Consider the following 14,811-nt stretch of genomic DNA (forward strand, 5'->3'; position numbering starts at 1 on the left):
AAGTCGAGGGCTTTTTAATACCTTCTGCCTTAACTTAATTTAATAATAAACCTTAATCTAACAATGATTAACCTTAATCTAACAAAATAATTAACAAATTAATTAACCTTAATCTAACAAATTGATTAATTAAAAAAATTAACTAAATGAATCATACCTCACTGATGACGGAACGGCGCCAGCGACCACAGCAGACGGAGGCGGAAAGGCAGCGGCAGGCGATGGCAGTGGGGGCTGACCGGAGGGGAGAGAAGGAAGCCACCAAAAACGAAGTTGAACGGCGCCGGAAATAAGGGCTGAGCGAAGGGGAACGAAGCCGGAAATAAGGGACCACGGTGGATAAGAGAATCGCCGGTGGAGAGGAGAATCGTCGGTGGAGAAGTTTAATTTCTTCTTTTTTTAACTGCTGCTACTTCAGGAAGGAGAGTGATGTGATCTATTTAGGTTAAACATTAGCGACGGATTTGTACATCCGTCACTAATGTTTAACCTAAATAAAATGCAGAGTTTCATTTAATAATTTAGCGATGGATTAAACAATTATGTCGCTAATGGATGGCATGAAACTCTGCGTGTCGATCAGTTCATTATTTGGCAAAGAAATTGTGTCTCCGTCACTAAATTTAGCACAAAAAAGGACCACCAAGTCTTCCCGCCAACCAATTAGCGACAGAACATAGAATCCGTCGCTAAATTTGGCACCAAAAATCAGTGCCAACCCTTCCCGCCAAGCTCCCGCCAAATTTGTGACGCAATAACGACGAATTTTCCGTCGTTAAGTAGTTTCAGCGACAGACTGTGTTTCCGTCTCAAAATCCGTCGCAAAATAGATCATTTAGCGACAGATATTTGGTCCGTCGCTAATATCCTGTTTTCTAGTAGTGTGTAAACGTTTGGTTTTGTTTTCTAACGTTTATAAACGTTTCGCTTAAATCGCTAAAATGGGAAAACGTTTGGATTTGCTTCTTAACGTTTGTAAACGTTTAACTTCAATTGCTAAAAAGGTGAAACGTTTGGATTTGTTTCGTAACGTTTGTAAACATTTGGGTTAAATTTCTAAAAATGTGAAAAGTTTGTTTTTGTTCCCTAATGTCTGTAAACATTTGGATTTGTTTCGTAACGTTTGTAAACGTTTGGCTTAAATCGCTAAAAAGGTGAAAAGTTTGCATTTGTTTCGTAACGTTTGTAAACGTTTGGCTTAAATCGCTAAAATGGGGAAACATTTGGATTTGTTTCTTAACGTTTGGATTTGTTTTGTAACGTTTGTATGCGTTTGGTTTTGTTTCGAAATGTTTATAAACGTTTGGCTTAAATTGCTAAAATGGGGAAACGTTTGGATTTGTTTTGCAATGTTTGTAAACGTTTGGCTTAAATCGCTAAAAAGGTGAAACGTTGGATTTCTTTTGTAACGCTTGTAAACGTTTGGGTTAAATCGCTAAAAAGGTGAAACGTTTGGATTTGTTTCGTAGCGTTTATAAATGTTTGGCTTAAATCGCTAAAAAGGTGAAACGTTTGGCTTAAATCGCTAAAATGGGAAACGTTTGGATTTGTTTTGTAACTTTTGTAAACGTTTGGCTTAAATCGCTAAAAAGGTGAAACATTTGGATTTGTTTCGTACGGTTTATAAATGTTTGGCAAAAATCGCTAAAAAGGTGAAACATTTGGATTTGTTTTGTAACGTTTGTAAACATTTGGCTTAAATTGCTAAAAAGGTGAAAAGCTTGGATTTGTTTCGGAACGTTTGTAAACGTTCGGCTTAAATTGCTAAAAAAGTAAAACGCTTGGATTTTTTTCGTAACGTTTGTAAATGTTTGGCATAAATTGCTAAAAAGTGAAACGCTTGGTTTTGTTTCGTAACGTTTGTAAAGGTTTGGCATAAATCGCTAAAAATGTGAAACGTTTGGATTTGTTTCGTAACGTTTTAATAGTTTGGTTTTGTTTCGTAACGTTTGTAAAAGTTTGGCTTAAATCGTTAAAAATATGAAACGTTTGGATTTGTTTCGAAATATTTTAAACGTTTGGTTTCGTTTCGTAACGTTTCTAAACGTTTGGGTTAAATCGCGAAAAGGGGATACATTTGGATTTGTTTCGTAACATTTGTAAACGTTTGGCTTAAATTGCTAAAATCGTGGAACTCTTGAATTTGTTTCGTAACGTTTGTAAACGATTGGCTTAAATTACTAAAAAGGTGAAACGCGTGGATTTGTTTCGTACTATTTGTAAACGTTTGGCTTAAATTGCTAAAAAGGTGAAACACTTGGATTTTTTTCGTAACGTTTGTAAACATTTGGCTTAAATTTCTAAAAAGATGAAATATTTGGATTCGTTTCCTAATCTTTGTAAACGTTTGGCTTAAATCGCTAAAAAATTGAAATGTTTGGATTTGTTTCGTAACGTTTATAAACGTTTGGCTTAAATCCTAAAACGGTGAAACGTTTTGGATTTGTTTCGTAACATTTGTACACGTTTGGCTTCAATCGCTAATAAGGGGAAACATTTGGATTTGTTTCGTAACGTTTGTAAACGTTTAGCATAAATCGCTAAAAAGGGGAAATGTTTGGATTTGTTTCGTAACGTTTTAAACGTTTGGCTTAAATCGCAAAAATGGGGAAACATTTGGATTTGTTTCATAACGTTTGTAAACGTTTGGCTTAAATTGCTAAAAAGGTGAAACGCTTGGATTTGTTTCGTAATGTTTGTAAACGTTTGGCTTAAATTGCTAAAAACGTGAAACATTTGGATTTGTTTCATAATCTTTGTACATGTTTGGCTTAAATCGCTTAAAAGGTGAAACATTTGGATTTGTTTCGTAACGTTTGTAAACGTTTGGCTAAAATCTCTAAAATGGTGAAATATTTGGCTTCAATCGCTAAAAAGGTTAAACGTTTGGATTTGTTTCGTAACGTTTGTAAACGTTTGGCATGAATCGCGAAAAAGTTGAAATGTTTGGATTTATTTCATAACGTTATAAATGTTTGGCTTAAATAGAATAAATGGGGAAATATTTGGATTTGTTTCGTAACGCTTAGCTTAAATTGATAAAAAGGTGAAATGTTTGGTTTTGTTTCGTAATGTTTGTAAACGTTCGCCTTAAATCACTAAAAAGGTGAAACGTTTGGATTTGTTGCGAAACATTTGTAAAAGTTTGGCTTAAATTGCTAAAAAGGTGAAACGCTTGGATTTATTTTGTAGCGTATGTAAACGTTTCGCTTAAATTGATAAAAAGGTTAAACGCTTGGATTTGTTTCAAAACGTCTGTAAACGTTTCGCTTAAATTGCTAAAAAGGTGAAACGCTTGTATTTGTTGCGTAACATTTGTAAACGTTTGTCTTAATTTGCTAAAAAGCTGAAACGCTTGGTTTTGTTTCGTAACGTTGATAACGTTTGGCTTAAATCTCTAAAATGGTGACACATTTGGATTTTTTTTCGTAACGTTTGTAAACATTTGGCTGCAATCGCTAAAAAGGTGAAACGCTTGGATTTGTTTCGTAACGTTTGTCAACGTTTGGCATAAATCGCTAAAAAGGTGAAATGTTTGGATTTGTTTCGTAACGTTTTAAACGTTTGGCTTAAATCGCAAAAATGGGGAAACGACTGGATTTGTTTCGTAACGTTTGGCTTAAATTGCTAAAAAGGTGAAACGCATGGATTTGTTTTGCAACGTTTGAAAACGTTTGGCTTAAATTGCTAAAAAGGTGAAACATTTGGATTTGTTTCCTAATCTTTGTAAACGTTTGGCTCAAATCGCTAAAAAGGGGAAACGTTTGGATTTGTTTCGTATCCTTTGTAAACGTTTGGCTTAAATCGCTAAAATTGTGAAACGTTTGAATTTGTTTCGTAACGTTTGTAAACGTTTGGCATAAATCGCTAAAAAGGTGAAATGTTTAGATTTGTTTCGTAACGTTTTAAAGGTTTGGCTTAAATCGCATAAATGGGGAAACGTTTGGATTTGTTTCGTAACGTTGGTAAACGTTTGGCTTAAATTGCTAAAAAGGTGGAATGTTTGGTTTTGTTTTGTAACGTTTGTAGACGTTCGGCTTAAATCCCTTAAAAAGTGAAACGTTTGGATTTGTTTCGTAACGTTTGTGAACGTTTTGCTTAAATTGCTAAAAAGGTGAAACGCTTGGATTTGTTTCGTAACGTTTGTAAACGTTTGGCTTAAATTGCTAAAAAGGTGAAACGCTTGGATCTGTTTCAGAATGTATGTAAACGTCTTGCTTAAATTGGTAAAAAGGTGAAACGCTTGGATTTGTTTCGTAACGTTTGTAAACGTTTAGCTTAAATTTCTAAAAAGGTGAAACGCTTGGTTTTGTTTCATAACGTTTGTAAAGGTTTGGCTTAAATCTCTAAAAATATGAAACGTTTGGATTTGTTTCATAATGTTTGAAAAGTTTGGTTTTGTTCTATAATGTTTGTAAACGTTTGGCTTAAATCGCTAAAAAGGTGAAACATTTGGATTCGGTTTCGTAACTTTTGTAAACGTGGCTTAAATCGCTAAAAAGGGGAAACATTTGGATTTGTTTCGTATCGTTTGTAAATGTTTGGCCTAAATCGCTAAAAAGGTGAAACGTTTGGATTTGTTACGTAATTTTTGTAAACGTTTGGCTTAAATTTCTAAAAAGGTGAAACACTTGGATTTGTTTCGTAACGTTTGTAAACATTTGGCTTAAATTTCTAAAGAGGAGAAACGCTTGGATTTGTTTCGTAAAGTTTATAAATGTTTGGCATAAATTGCTAAAAAGGCGAAAAGTTTGGATTTATTTCGCACCGTGTATAAACGTTTGGCTTAAATCGCTAAAAAGGTAATACATTTTGATTTGTTTCGTATCGTTTGTCAACTTTTGGCTTAAATTGCTAAAAAGGTGAAACGCTTTGATTTATTTCGTAACATTTGAAAACGTTTTTCTTAAATTGCTAAAAAGGCGAAACGCTTTGATTTGTTTTGTTACGATTGTAAACGTTTGGCTTATATTACTAAAAAGGTGAAACGCTTAGATTTATTTCGTAACGTTTGTGAACGTTTGGCTTAAATTGCTAAAAATGTGAAACGTTTGGATTTGTTTCGTGAAGTTTGTAAAAGTTTGGCTTCAATCGCTAAAAAGGTGAAACGTTTGGATTTGTTTAGTAACGTTTGTAAACGTTTGGCTTAAATCGCTAAAAAGTGAAACGTTTGGATTTGTTTCGTAACGTTTTAAACGTTTGGCTCAAATCGCTAAAAAGGTGAAACGTTTAGTTTTGTTTCGTAACATTTCTAAACGTTCCGCTTATATAGCTAAAAAGGTGAAACGTTTGGATTTGTTTCATAATATTTGTAAACGTTTGGCTTAAATTGCTAAAAAGGCGAAACACTTGGATATGTTTCGTAACATTTGTAAACGTTTGGCTTAAATTGCTAAAAAGGTGAAACGCTCAGATTTGTTTCATAACGTTTGTAAACGTTTGGCTTAAATTGCTAAAAAGGTGAAACGCTTGGATTTGTTTCATAAAGTTTGTAAACGTTTGTCTTACATTGCTAAAAAGGTGAAACAGTTGGATTTGTTTCGTAGCGTTTGTAATCGTTTGGCTTAAATCGCTAAAAAGGTGAAACTTTTGGCTTATATCGCTAAAAAGGAGAAACGTTTAGCGATTTAAGCCAAACATTTACAAACGTTACGAAACAAATCCAAACGTTTCCATTTTTAGCGATTTAAGCCAAATGTTAACAAACGTTACGAAACAAAACCAAACGTTTAAAACTTTACAAAATAAATCCAAACGTTTCACATTTTTAGCGATTTAAGCCAAACCTTTACAAACGTTACGAAACAAAACCAAGTGTTTCACCTTTTTATCAATTTAAGCCAAACATTTACAAACGTTACGAAACAAATCCAAAAGTTTCACCTTTTAGCAATTTATGCCAAACGTTTACAAACGTTCCGAAACAAATTCAAGCGTTTAACCTTTTTAGTAATTTAAGCCAAACGTTTACATACGATACAAAAAAAATCCAAGAATTTTACCTTTTTAGCAATTTAAGCCAAACGTTTCAAACGTTAAGGAAGAAAACCAGACGTTTCAAATTTTTAGCGATTATAGCCAGACGTTTACAAACGCAACGAAACAAATCCAAACGTTTCACCTTTTTAACAATTTAAGCCAAATAATTACAAACATTACGAAACAAAACCAAACGTTTCGCACTTTTAGCGATTTAAGCCAAACGTTTACAAACGCTACGAAACAAATTCAAACGTTTCACATTTTTAGCGATTTAAGCCAATCGATTACAAATATTACGAAACAAATCCAAATGTTTCGCCTTTTAGCGATTTAAGCCAAATGTTTACAAACGTTACGAAACAAATCCTAACGTTTCACATTTTTAGCAATTTAAGCCAAACGTTTACAAACGTTACGAAACAAAACCAAGCGTTTCACCTTTTTAGTAATTTAAGCCAAACGTTTACAAACGTTACGAAACAAATCCAAATATTTCACCTTTTTAGCGATTTAAGCGAAACGTTTACAAAGGTTACGAAACAAATCCAAATGTTTCTCCTTTTAGCTATTTAAGCCAAACGATTACAAATATTACGAAAAAATCCAAGTGTTTCACCTTTTTAGCAATTTAAGCAAAACGTTTAATAACGATACGAAACAAATTCAAGCATTTCACCCTTTTAGCAATTTAAACCAAACGTTTACAAACATTGCGAAACAAATCCAAGCGTTTCACCTTTTTAGCAATTTAAGCCAAACTTTTACAAACGTTACGAAAAAATCCAAGCATTTCACCTTTTTAGCTATTTAAGAAACACGTTTACAAACGTTACGAACGAAATCCTAACGTTTCACCTTTCTAGCGATTTAAGCCGATCGTTTACCAGTGTTACGAAACAAAACCAAATGTTTCAACTTTTTGCGATTTTAGCCATACGTTTACAAACGTTACAAAACAAATTCAAACGTTTTCCCATTTTAGCGATTTAAACCAAACGTTTTAAACGTTACGAAACAAATCCAAATGTTTCACCTTTTTAGCGATTTAAGACAAACGTTTACAAACGTTACTAAACAAATATAAACGTTTCCCCTATATAGCAATTAAATCCAAACATTTACAAACGTTACGAAACATATCCAAACGTTTCCCATTTTTAGCAATGTAAGCCAAACGTTTACGAACGTTACAAAACAAAACCAAGCATATCACCTTTTTAGCAATTTAAGCCAAACGTTTGCAAACGTTACGAAACAAATCCAAGTGTTTCCACCTTTTGAGCAATTTATGCCAAACGTTTAGAAACGTTATGAAGCAAATCCAAACGTTTCACCATTTTAGCGATTTAAGACAGACGTTTACAAACAGTACGAAACAAATCCAAACGTTTCACCTTTTTAGCAATTTAAGCCAAACCTTTACAAACGTTACGAAACAAATCCAAGCGTTTCTACTTTTTAGCAATTTAAGCCAAACGTATAAACACGTTACGAAACAAATCAAAGCATTTCACCTTTTTAGCAATTTATGCCAAACGCTTACAAAAGTTACGAAACAAATCCAAACATTTCACCTGTTTATCGATCTAAGCGAAACGTTTACAAACGTATGAAACAAATCCAAACGTTTCACCTTTTTGTAATTTAAGCCCAACGTTTACAAAGATTACGAAACAAATGCAAAAGTTTCACATTTTAGCGATATAAGCCAAACATTTAAAACGTTAAGAAACAAATTCAAATGTTTCACCTTTTTAGCGATTTAAGCCAAACGTTTACAAACGTTACTAAACAAATCCAAACGTTTCACCTTTGTAGCAATTAAATCCAAACGTTTCCCATTTTTAGCAAATTAAGCCAAACGTTTACAAACGTTACGAAACAAAACCAAGCGTATCACCTTTTTAGCAATTTAAGCCAAACGTTTACAAACGTTATGAAACAAATCCAAGCATTTCCACCTTTTTAGTAATTTAAGACAAACGTTTAGAAACGTTATGAAACAAATCCAAACGTTTCACCTTTTTAGCGATTTAAGCCAAATGTTCATAAACAGTACGAAAATAATCCAAATGCTTCACCCTTTGAGCGATTTAAGCCAAGCGTTTATAATCGCTACGAAAAAATTCCAAACGTTTCATGTTTTTAGCAATTTAAGCCAAATGTTTACAATTTTTACGAAACAAATCCAAGCGTTTCTCCTTTTTAGCAACTTAAGCCAAACGTATAAACACGTTACGAAACAAATGAAAGCGTTTCACCTTTTTAGCAATTTATGCCAAATGTTTACAGAAGTTACGAAACAAATCCAAACGTTTCACCTTTTTAGTTTGGCTTAAGTCACGAAAATGGGGAAACGTTTGGATTTGTTTCGTAACGTTTGTAAATGTTTGGCTTAAATCGCTAAAAACGTGAAACACTTGGATTTGTTTCGTGACGTTTTTAAACGCTTGGCTTAAATCGCTAAAAAGGTGAAACGCTTGGATTTGTTTTGGCACGTTTGTAAATATTTGGCTTAAACCGCTAAAATGGGGAAACGTCTGGATTTGTTTCTTAACGTTTATAAACGTTTGGCTTAAATCGCTAAAAACGTGAAACGTTTGGTTTTGTTTTGTAACGTTTGTAAATGTTTGGCTTAAATCGCCAAAAAGGTGAAACTCTTGGATTTGTGTCGTAAGTTTTAAACGTTTGGATTAAATCGCTAAAATGGGTAAACGTTTGGATTTGTTTTGTAACGTTTCTAAACGTTTGGCTTAAATCGCTAAAAAGGTGAAACGTTTGCTTTTGTTTCGTAACGTTTGTAAACGTTTGGCTTAAATCGCTAAAAATATGAAACGTTTGGATTTGTTTCGTAACGTTTATAAATCTTAGGTTTTGTTTCGTAATGTTCGTAAATATTTGGCTTTAATCGCTAAAAAGTTGAAACGTTTGGATTTGTTTCGTAATCTTTGTAAAAGTTTGGCTTAAATTGCTAAAAAGGTGAAACACTTGGATTTGTTTCGTAATGTTTGTAAACGTTTGGCTTAAATTGCTAAAAAAAGTTGAAACGTCTGGATTTATATCGTAACATTTTAAACGTTTGGTTTTATTTCGTATCGTTTGTAAACGTTTGACTTCAATCGCTAAAAAGGTGAAACGTTTGGATTTGTTTCATTACGTTTGTAAACGGTTGGCATAAATCGCTAAATATGTGAAACATTTCCATTTGTTTCGTAACGTTTCGTAACGTTTGGCTGCAATCACTATAAAGGGGAAACATTTATATTTCTTTCATAACGTTTGTAAACGTTTGGCTTAAATTGCTAAAGTTTCACATTTTTAGCGATTTAAGCCAAACATTTACAAACGTTACGAAAGAAAACCAAGCGTTTCACCTTTTTAGCAATTTAAGCTAAACGTTAACAAACATAACAAAACAAATGCAAGCGTTTCACCTTTTTAGCGATTTATGCCAACCGTTTACAAATGTTACGAAACAAATCCAAGCGTTCAACCTATTTAGCAATTAATGCCAAACATTTACAAACTTACGAAACAAATCCAAACAATTCACCTTTTAGCAATTTAAGCCAACTGTTTACAAAAGTTACGAAACAAATCCAAACGATTCAACCTTTTAGCGATTTAAGCCAAACGTCTACAAACGTTACGAAACAAATCCAAACGTTTCCCTTTTTTTGTGATTTAAGCCAAATGTTTACAAATGTTACGAAATAATCCAAACGTTTATAACGTTACGAAAGAAATTCAATCGTTTCACATTTTTAGCGATTTAAGCCAAACGTTTACAAACGTTACGAAACAATTTCAAATGATTCACCTTTTTAGCGATTTAAGCCAAATGTTTACAAACGATACGAAACAAATCCGAAAGGTTAACATTTTTAACAATTTAAGCCAAACGTTTACAAACGTAACGAAACAAAACCAAGTGTATCACCTTTTTAGCAATTTAAGTCAAACGTTTACAATCGTTATGAAACAAATCCAAGTGTTTCCCCTGTTTAGAATTTTAATCAAAACGTTTACAATTATTAACAAACAAATCCAAGCGTTTCGCCTTTTTAGCAATTTAAGCCAAACGTTTAAAAACGTTACGAAAAAAATCCAAGTGTTTCACCTTTTTAGCAATTTAAGCAAAATTGTTTACTAAAGTTACGAAACAAATCCAAATATTTCACCTTTTTAGCGATTTAAGCCTAACGTTTACCAATGTTACGAAATAAAAGCAAATGTTTCACCTTTTTAGCAATTTTAGCCAAACATTTTCAAACGTTACGAAACAAATTCAAACGTTTCCCCATTTTAGAGATTTAAGCCAAATGTTTAAAATGTTACGAAACAAATCCAAACGTTTCACCTTTTTAGCGATTTAAGCCAAACGTTTACAAACGTTACTAATCAAATCCAAACGTTTCACCTTTTTAGCGATTGAAGCCAAACATTAACAAACGATACGAAACAAATTCTAACGTTTCATATTTTTAGCAATTTAAGCCAAACGTTTACAAATGTTACCAAACAAAATCAAGGGTTTCACCTTTTTAGTAATTTAAGCCAAACGTTAACAAACGTTACGAAACAAATCCAAATATTTCACCTTTTTAGCAATTTAAGCCAAACGTTTACAAACGTTACGAAACAAATCCAAGCATTTCCGCCTTTTTAGCAATTTAAGACAAACGTTTAGAAACGTTATGAAACAAATCCAAACGTTTCACCTTTTTAGCGATTTAAGCCAAATGTTCACAAACAGTATAAAAATAATCCAAATGCTTCACCCTTTGAGCGATTTAAGCCAAGCGTTTATAATCGCTACGAAAAAATTCCAAACGTTTCATGTTTTTAGCAATTTAAGCCAAACGTTTACAAACTTTACGAAACAAATCCAAGCGTTTCTCCTTTTTAGCAACTTAAGCCAAACGTATAAACACGTTACGAAACAAATGAAAGCGTTTCACCTTTTTAGCAATTTATGCCAAATGTTTACAGAAGTTACGAAACAAATCCAAACGTTTCACCTTTTTAGTTTGGCTTAAGTCACGAAAATGGGGAAACGTTTGGATTTGTTTCGTAACGTTTGTAAATGTTTTGCTTAAATCGCTAAAAAGGTGAAACGTTTGGATTTGTTTCGTGACGTTTTTAAACGCTTGGCTTAAATCGCTAAAAAGATGAAACGCTTGGATTTGTTTTGTCACGTTTGTAAATATTTGGCTTAAACCACTAAAATGGGGAAACGTTTGGATTTGTTTCTTAACGTTTATAAACGTTTGGCTTAAATCGCTAAAAAAGTGAAACGTTTGGTTTTGTTTTGTAACGTTTGTAAATGTTTGTCTTAAATCGCTAAAAAGGTGAAACTCTTGGATTTGTGTCGTAAGTTTTAAACGTTTGGATTAAATCGCTAAAATGGGTAAACGTTTGGATTTGTTTTGTAACGTTTCTAAACGTTTGGCTTAAATCGCTAAAAAGGTGAAACGTTTGCTTTTGTTTCGTAACGTTTGAAAACGTTTGGCTTAAATCGCTAAAAAGATGAAACGTTTGGATTTGTTTCGTAACGTTTATAAATCTTAGGTTTTGTTTCGTAATGTTCGTAAATGTTTGGCTTTAATCGCTAAAAAGTTGAAACGTTTGGATTTGTTTCGTAATGTTTGTAAAAATTTGGCTTAAATTGCTAAAAAGGTGAAACGCTTGGATTTGTTTCGTAACGTTTGTAAACGTTTGGCTTAAATTGCTAAAAAAAGTTGAAACGTTTGGATTTGTTTCGTAACGTTTTAAACGTTTGGTTTTATTTCGTATCGTTTGTAAACGTTTGACTTCAATCGCTAAAAAGGTGAAACGTTTGGATTTGTTTCATTACGTTTGTAATCGGTTGGCATAAATCGCTAAATATGTGAAACGTTTCCATTTGTTTCGTAACGTTTCTAAACGTTTGGCTGCAATCACTATAAAGGGGAAACATTTATATTTCTTTCATAACGTTTGTAAACGTTTGGCTTAAATTGCTAAAGTTTCACATTTTTAGCGATTTAAGCCAAACATTTACAAACGTTACGAAAGAAAACCAAGCGTTTCACCTTTTTAGCAATTTAAGCTAAACGTTAACAAACATAACAAAACAAATGCAAGCGTTCCACCTTTTTAGCGATTTAAGCCAAACGTTTACAAATGCTACGAAACAAATCCAAGCGTTTCACCTATTTAGCAATTAATGCCAAACATTTACAAACGTTACGAAACAAATCCAAACAATTCACCTTTTAGCAATTTAAGCCAACTGTTTACAAACGTTACGAAACAAATCCAAACGATTCAACTTTTTAGCGATTTAAGCCAAACGTTTACAAACGTTACGAAATAAATCTAAACGTTTCACTTTTTTTGTGATTTAAGCTAAATGTTTACAAATGTTACGAAATAATCCAAACGTTTATAACGTTACGAAAGAAATTCAATCGTTTCACATTTTTAGCGATTTAAGCCAAACGTTTACAAACGTTACGAAACAATTTCAAATGATTCACCTTTTTAGCGATTTAAGCCAAACGTTTACAAACGATACGAAACAAATCCGAACGGTTCACATTTTTAACAATTTAAGCCAAACGTTTACAAACGTAACGAAACAAAAACAAGTGTATCACCTTTTTAGCAATTTAAGCCTAACGTTTACAATCGTTATGAAACAAATCCAAGTGTTTCCCCTGTTTAGAAAATTAATTCAAACGTTTACAATTATTAACAAACAAATCCAAGCGTTTCGCCTTTTTAGCAATTTAAGCCAAACGTTTAAAAACGTTACGAAAAAAATCCAAATGTTTCACCTTTTTAGCAATTTAAGCAAAATTGTTTATTAAAGTTACGAAACAAATCCAAATATTTCACCTTTTTAGCGATTTAAGCCTAACGTTTACCAACGTTACGAAACAAAACCAAATGTTTCACCTTTTTAGCAATTTTAGCCAAACATTTTCAAACGTTACGAAACAAATTCAAACGTTTCCCCATTTTAGAGATTTAAGCCAAATGTTTGAAATGTTACGAAACAAATCCAAATGTTTCACCTTTTTAGCGATTTAAGCCAAACGTTTACAAACGTTACTAATCAAATCCAAACGTTTCACCTTTTTAGCGATTGAAGCCAAACGTTTACAAACGATACGAAACAAATCCTAACGTTTCACATTTTTAGCAATTTAAGCCAAACGTTTACAAATGTTACGAAACAAAATCAAGGGTTTCACCTTTTTAGTAATTTAAGCCAAACGTTAACAAACGTTACGAAACAAATCCAAATATTTCACCTTTTTAGCGATTTAAGACAAACGTTTACAAAGGTTACGAAACAAATCCAAATGTTTCTCCTTTTAGCTATTTAAGCCAAACGTTTATAAATGTTACGAAAAAAATCCAAGTGTTTCACCTTTTTAGCAATTTAAGCAAAACGTTTAAAAACGATACGAAACGAATTGAAGCATTTCACCTTTTTAGCAATTTAAACCAAAACGTTTACAAACATTACGAAACAAATCCAAGCGTTTCACCTTTTTAGCAATTTAAGCCAAACGTTTACAAACGTTACGAAAAAATCCAAGCATTTCACCTTTTATCAATTTAAGGGACACGTTTACAAACGTTACGAACGAAATCCTAACGTTTCACCGTTCTAGCGATTTAAGCCGAACATTTACCAATGTTACGAAACAAAACCAAATGTTTCAACTTTTTAGCGATTTTAGCCATACCTTTACAAACGTTACGAAACAAATTCAAACGTTTCCCCATTTTAGCGATTTAAACCAAACGTTTAAAACGTTACGAAACAAATCCAAATGTTTCACCTTTTTAGCGATTTATGCCAAACGTTTACAAACATTACTAAACAAATCTAAACGTTTCCCCTTTGTAGCAATTAAATCCAAACATTTACAAACGTTACGAAACAAATCCAAACGTTTCCCATTTTTAGCAATGTAAGACAAACGTTTACAAACGTTACGAAACAAATCCAAGTGTTTCCACCTTTTGAGCAATTTAAGCCAAACGTTTAGAAACGTTATGAAGCAAATCCAAACGTTTCACCATTTTAGTGATTTAAGCCAGACGTTTACAAACAGTACGAAACAAATCCAAATGTTTCACCTTTTGAGGGATTTAAGCCAAACGTTTATAAACCCTACGAAACAAATCCAAACGTTTCCCCTTTTTAGCAATTTAAGCCAATCCTTTACAAACGTTACGAAACAAATCCAAGCGTTTCTACTTTTTAGCAATTTAAGCCAAACGTATAAACACGTTACGAAACAAATCAAAGCATTTCACCTTTTTAGCAATTTATGCCAAACGCTTACAAAAGTTACGAAACAAATCCAAACATTTCACCTGTTTAGCGATTTAAGTCAAACGTTTACAAACGTATAAAACAAATCCAAATGTTTCACCTTTTTGTAATTTAAGCCCAATGTTTACAAAGATTAAGAAACAAATGCAAAAGTTTCACTTTTTAGCGATATAAGCCAAACGTTTACAAACGTTACTAAACAAATCCAAACGTTTCACCTTTGTAGCAATTAAATCCAAACGTTTCCCATTTTTAGCAATTTAAGCCAAACGTCTACAAACGTTACGAAACAAATCCAAGCACTTCCACCTTTTTAGCAATTTTAGCCAAACGTTTAGAAACGTTATGAAACAAATCCAAATGTTTCACCTGTTTAGTGATTTAAGCCAAACGTTTACAAACAGTACGAAAATAATCCAAATGTTTCACCTTTTGAGCGATTTAAGCGAAGCGTTTATAATCGCTGCGAAAAAAATCCAAACGTTTCATGT

The sequence above is a fragment of the Mercurialis annua genome, linkage group LG4 (genome assembly GCF_937616625.2).
Source record: "Mercurialis annua linkage group LG4, ddMerAnnu1.2, whole genome shotgun sequence".
NCBI classification, from domain to species: domain Eukaryota; kingdom Viridiplantae; phylum Streptophyta; class Magnoliopsida; order Malpighiales; family Euphorbiaceae; genus Mercurialis; species Mercurialis annua.